Source organism: Podarcis gaigeae, assembly GCF_964106915.1.
Source record: "Podarcis gaigeae genome assembly, chromosome: 9".
Taxonomy (NCBI): Eukaryota; Metazoa; Chordata; class Lepidosauria; order Squamata; family Lacertidae; genus Podarcis; species Podarcis gaigeae.
In genome coordinates this window covers 64,999,076-65,005,922 of record NC_139685.1, presented here as the reverse complement: position 1 = coordinate 65,005,922, position 6,847 = coordinate 64,999,076, and positions in this window count along the sequence as shown.

The following is a 6,847-nucleotide window of genomic DNA, read 5'->3' as shown; positions in this document are numbered from 1 at the left end:
AAGAAGAGATACAAATGCGAGAAGGAATCTGATACCAGAACAAGAGCCAAAGGGAAATGAAATCGATAGACAACATGAAACACCAGTGCAAGACAAACCCTTGTATATTTTGCTGATGTGAATGTAGGAGACTTGTTTGAATTGTGTAACTCAACTGTGCAGCCATTTCAGAAACAGACCCTGCCCTCCAATAGATCATAATTTTATAACCTCTATCATGTTCTCCTTCCTTTTTTCTCTATAAAGGTAAAGGGACCCCTGACCATTAGGTTCAGTTGTGGCCGACTGGGGTTGTGGCGCTCATCTCGCTTTATTGGCCGAGGGAGCCGGCGTACAGCTTCCAGGTCATGTGGCCAGCATGACTAAGCCGCTTCTGGCGAACCAGAGCAGCGCACGGAAACGCCGTTTACCTTCCCACCGGAGTGGTACCTATTTATCTACTTGCACTTTGATGTGCTTTTGAACTGCTAGGTTGGCAGGAGCAGGGACCGAGCAATGGGAGCTCACCCCGTCGCGGGGATTCGAACCGCTGTCCTTCTGATCAGCAAGTCCTAGGCTCTGTGGTTTAACCCACAGCGCCACCCGCGTCCCCTTCCCCCCCTCTATACAAAGACTCAAATGTTGGTTTTTTTTTTGTCTTTTCTTCAACTGCCAAGCTAGCAGTTTCCCACATTTATTTGCCAATTCAAAAGTTTTTTGTTTCATTAATTTAATCTTCCACTCTATTTCCTGATTTATCAGTTTGGAATATTGTGCTTGATGGAGTTTGATTTCTCTCAAAATCGGCTGTGACTTCGGATTTAATCTTAACTTCTTCTCTAATTCTTTTATTTTCTCCAAAATCTTGTCTTTTCTGTCATTTTGTATCCTTTTCTTTACAGCATTCTGTTGTATCAAGAACCCCCTCATCACAGCTTTACTTGCATCCCAAATGGTTCTTTTTTCCACCGTAGTGTTCATATTTATCTCAAAGTAGTCCTTCAAAGCTTTCTGGGCCTTCTTAATAATCTCCTGATCTCTAAACAAATTGTCATTCATCTTCCATCTAAAGGAGCCGGTTGGTAATAGTGTCATGTCCATTTTCAGTGCGTTATGGTCGGAGCATGTCTTTGGGCAGATTTCCACCTTTCTGACCTTGGGTGCCAGACCTCTAGTTATCCATATTTGGTCGATTCTTGTCCAAGTCAGCTGGGCTTCAGAGAAAAATGTTCCTTCTTTTCCCAAGGGGTTCTTCGTTCTCCAGATATCAATCCAGTCCATATTGTCTGTCAATTCAAAAAAGGTCTTTGGTAGTCTGCCGTCTTTTGTGACATTTTGGCTTTGTGACTTATCCATGTTGGTTGATACGACCCCGTTCATGTCTCCCATCATAATGATGTTGTCATAGTCCAGATAGTCCAGCATGATCTCATGCAACTTCTTATAAAATTCCGATTTCCCTTCATTTGGTGCATAAATTCCTAATATCAGAATCTTCTCTCCTTGATGTTGTATTTCGATTGCCAGAATTCTTCCATGTTCATCTTTAAATAAAAATTTAGGTGACAGGCTCTCTTTTGCATATATCACCACGCCTCTCTTCTTTACTATGTCTGAAGATATAAATTCCTGGCCAAGTCTTTTGTTTATTAACACTTTTCTGTGGAGCCTAGTCACATGTGTTTCTTGTAAGCAAATAATGTCCAATTGTTCCTGTCAGGACTGCCGCTAGGTCCCAGCTCACAGAGGACCAACGCCCAGTGGATGTTATGTACAAAAGTCTTTATTAAAGTTTAGTTTCCATTTCCAAGCTCTGGGCGCGCAGACCCACGTCTTGACGCTAGACCGGCTAAGTCCCCTCTGACTCACTGCTCCACCCACACCAGTTTAAGATTCTAGCCCGGCTCCACCTCTTGCGCCGTTCTTTCCTTCGCTGGGTCCTTCTGCCCTCTGGGGTTCCCTCCTTCCTGGACTCCTCTGACGCTGAGCCTCCTGAGTCTTGCCCCTCCCTCCGGCGGGCTTTAGGACCTGGCTCCCTTCCCGGGCTCCCCGCTGTGCCGCGCTCCTGTACATTTGAACTTGGCGCGCGCGCCCAGCCGGTGACTTTCCTTCTGACCGTTTCCCCGCTTCCTGATGTGGGCGTTGCCAAACCTGACTCCTCTCCTCCCTCTGGTGGTGAGGACACTGGTCCCGACTCCTGGGACTCCCCCTGCCCACTGCGCTCTGGTGGAGACGCTGGTCCTGATCTCCAACTGCTGCTCAGGGACTCCCCGCTGGCCCCTTCCTCCTGGGGCTTCCCCCCTGGAGCCCCCTTCGCTCTGGCCACCGGTGCTCCCTTCTGTGAGTCCTCCGATTCGCTAGAGAGGCTTGTGGAATAACTCTGGCCACTGTCACTGCCTGCGCCCCCCTCGTACTCCTCCTCCTCTCTCCATTTGCTCCCCCTCCTGTGTCTCTCCTTCTGAACCCCTGACAGTTCCCTTTTTAATATATGAAAAATTTTCCTCCTTTTTTCCGGGATGTTACAGCCATTTATATTCCAGCTCAAAAGTTGCAGAGACATCCTGAATAAATCTGGTTATTTTTCTGAGGGTGGTACCTTATTCGCTGGATCTTCAGGATCCAAGGGTGCAGGTACCTCTGGTGCTCCAGGCCCCGAGGGTAGTTCAAGTCCTTTTTGAAGGTCCTCTCCGTACGCGATCAGATCTTTTTCCTCTAAGTTCCAAAACTTGGAAAATTCTTTAGTCAAAAACTCAGCTAAGTTACCTTCTTCCGCTTCTGGTACCGACCTTATCCTTAAGTTGGTCTCCCTGTTCCGCAGTTCTATCATGGAAAGATAGGTCTGATGTTCACCTACTTGTTTACTGAGTGGTCTTACCTCTTTTTCTAAATTTCCCAGTCTTTGGCTGGTATCCTCAGCCAATTTCCGATTTTCACCTGCAGTCTCCTTCAATTCTCCAATTGCTTATACATTCTGTGCAACTTGTCCAGTTAATCTATTTAAACATTCTGTGTTTTGATCAATTTTAGCTGTTTGCTGGTCGACTTTTTTATCCAAAGATTCCAATTTTTCAAGAATTTTCTCCAAAATAGAGCCAGTTGCTCCTGAGGCCATATCTTCCAATTGTAATTCCTCAGTTTCTCCCTCCCCTGCCCGTGGCAGAGAAGCAGCTTCTTCCTCAGAAGGCAAAGTAGGCACAGATGATCTGCGTGCCTGAGAGGCTGCGGTTAGAGTTGTTAAAGTTGTTTGTCTGGTTCTTGCTGCCCTTCTTCTTGCGCCACTCATTCCAAAGTTATCTAAAAGTAAAGGTCAAGCTGAGTTGTTCCCATGAGAAAACAACGGCCCAGATGGTGACAGTCAAACAGGAGGCCGGGAAAAGGAAAGTAAAACAATGTCACTGCTGTAAATCCCAAATCCTCTAGGGGGAGCTTAAAATGTCTTTAGGGAAGAGATCAATTCCAATAAAATTAATAAGATCTAATTTAATGTCCAGGAACCTTCAATAAGATAGGTTTTAGCAGAGTTAGTATTTAAAAAGCCACAGTGTTTCAGACAGTGCTTACTGGTATTCCGAAAGGTGCTTCAAAGTAGCCAGTTCAAACTCCCTCAGATTGTTTCAAAGTTTAAGTTCAAAGTATCCAACCCTGCAGACTGGCTGCTCAGTTACTCAGGCAGTTCCAGCACCTGGGTTTCTTGCTTAAGTTGTAATCCAAATAGAAGAAAGGTATCACAGTCCAAATGAAAGTCATAAAATCAATTGCTTAAAGTCCTTATTTTGCTTAAAAATAATTTCCATGGGTGCCCAGATCAGTTAAGTAAAAAGTTCACTCTTTGCCTCCACTCCTCCAGCTCTTTACTTTGAAGTTCAGTGTCAGCGGAAGACGGACTTCCTGTTTTTCGTCACTCCACTTTCAGCCAAATTCAATGTTTTTGGGTCTCAAAATTTTGTAAAGTCCTTATTACTCACGGGTTGTTGCTTTCCGGATCAGAAGTTTCAGGAAGAGAGGCCAGCGCTCACCGGCAACAGCAGCGCGGCTTCGCTCCGTTGACTGCGAAACGACCCACAGCGCCGCTACCCCCTCCGCGATCCGGAGCCCCTTACGGGGTTCCTTCAACGTTTTGGGGGCTGCTCCTGGCCCGAGACCACAGGCTTCTGCCGCCTGTGGTTTTTCAAAGTGGGTCTCCGCTTCGCCGCAGCGGACGACCCGTTCTCAGCGGAGCTTCCCTCTCCCGGTTAGAAGAGGGCAGCCAATGCCATTCGCGCCGCCTCCGGAAGTCCTACAAAGACTCAAATGTTTTAACATAGGGCAGTTGCTCCAGGCCCTTGATTATTCTCATTATGGAGCAAACAAATGGTTACAACACCCACCCTCGGCTCTTACTGCATAGTTTCCTACTTAGAGCATTAATGTTCAGGGCCATTAGATTAACAGCAGGGGAGAAGCAGATATCCAGCCACTGAGTGGGACACAATAAAAAACTGCTGCCCCGCAAGCTGGCCCTAAGGCTTGCCTGCTTTTTCCATCCATAATCCATACTACATGTAATTTATTACCACTATCCGCCCTCAGGCCGTATGTGAATACTACTGCCTTTTAAAAGGCTGTCCTTCTGCAACAATTAAAAAGCATAAAGTTAACAACGTAGTGTTCCGCACCAAAAGATTTCCCAATAGTCCCATTTGTACCAAATGTTGGATGCAGGTTGAAAGCGGAGCTATACAACAACTGTTCTTAATCTGCTTTTTCTGGCAAAGAGAGATCAGTATGTTGGACCCTTTTAGTGTGAAAGTCTCTCAGAACAAGAGCACTGCAGCTGCATCTATATAATGCAAAATTGACATTCAAAACTCCGCTTCAAAGCACCATGAAATCAGCCCTGCACATAAGCCAAAGAAGAAGAAAACCTCAACATTTAAGTACCTTTTATGAGTTCAAACGAAGGTCCTGTAACATGCATATGCTATACAGATGTAGCAGAGGCAGCTGGAGCAAAATTAATACAGGATTATGATTTGCAGAAACATTGACATGGATACATCCATTTAAAAAGTTAATTGATTGCTTAAAGCTGATTGTGCATTTGGCAAAGTCTAGGATAGGCTGTTACTATGCAATACAGGACCTTAGAATCTCTCTTGTTCCTGGTGACATTGATATTTATTATAGTCAGAACTGGAGAAATTTTTTAATCTCCTAACCCTTCAGCACCAGGCTGAATATTTCAGATTTCTAAGAACACCAATACTTCTTTTTCCAGTCCTGCGTACATCTGTTTTGACTTACCAAATATTAGCACCAAATGCCAAAGAGGCCTTTGCCACCTTAGAGCCCTTCCAACATTCCAAACTACTTCATGCATTGAGAGCACCAAGCCTCCAGAAGCTCATGCCCTAATAAATTCATTAGTCTCTAAAGGTGCCAGAGGACTCTCTAATTAAGGCTGAGATAATGGACAGCCTGCAGCAAGTTCTTAAGTTGGGTGAAGCCAGGATTTTCAAACCAGCCTCCCACATTACAAGTCCCTGATGAATCAAGAGCAAATTTCCATAAGCTATGCTGCTGGTCTCCTTTGAGGAGGACAGGAAGTTACGGCCCTTTCCCTCCCTCTACTGGGGGAAAATGCACAGTGCAGCTTCCTAGACATGAATCGTTCAAATGGTCTGAGATGAACAGGGGATACCAGCCCTACAGCTCCCATCGGGCCCAGTCAGCATGCTCACTGGTCATGAAATAATGAGAGCTGGAGTGCAGTAATGGGAAGACAACAGGTTCCCCATCTCTGGTTCAAATGATTATATAATGCAGACATGCCACTGTCATTTATTACTCTACAGGAAACAAGAGGCGCGCAGGGTGTCTCCTCCCCTTGAAATCTTTCTCTTCCCGCTGTTCATTACAAGAACTCCATCAAGTGTTTTTCTTCTAGAAAAATAGGTGCCAGTACTCACCATGAGCGCAGGTGGCACTGTGGGTTAAACCACAGAGCCTAGGACTTGCCGATCATAAGGTTGGCGGTTCGAATCCCCGCGACAGGGTGAGCTCCCGTTGCTCGGGTCCCAGCTCCTGCCAACCTAGCAGTTCGAAAGGATGTCAAAGTGCAAGTAGATAAATAGGTACCGGCGTTTCCGTGCGCTGCTCTGGTTCACCAGAAGCGGCTTAGTCATGCTGGCCACATGACCCGGAAGCTGTACGCCGGCTCCCTCGGCCAATAAAGTGAGATGAGCGCCACAACCCCAGAGTCGGTCACGACTGGACCTAATGGTCAAGGGTCCCTGTACCTTTACCTACCATGAAGCTGTTACAGTAAGTGCCACAATTTTTAACAACAAAAAAGAGGTGCTGGTACTGCATACCATTGAGTACCCCCTGAAGAAAAGAAAAAACACTGTCCATAATTAAGAAATCATGCCCAAGTTATCTGTTTTCTCCTCGCTCCCAATCACTTTCCCTTCTATGTCATGTCTTTTGGATTATGTAAAGGCAGGGATCGTCGTCATCAACACTTCTAACCCACTCTGGGAGTCATAACTGCTCCTGCACAGCAAGCTATAAGTTTGTGACTTAGTGACACGAGATGCAGCAGGCAGAAGGAACAAACGCATAGCAGAAACATGTTGCATTTAGAAAAGTATTTGGCGCTAGGAATTATGATTACAACCTCTTCTCTGCTTCATGTTTCTAGAGATTTCTATGATGATCTGTTGCACGGTGCTGCCAGAGCTATCCATGGACTGCACAGCAAGACACCAGCAGGTTACAAAATATGCATCTAAACAAAGGACTCTGACCACAGGTAGTCCTATCAGCAGAACTCTGTCAAAAAATAAAATTTAATATCATAAGGTAGATGGTTCATCAACACTAACCC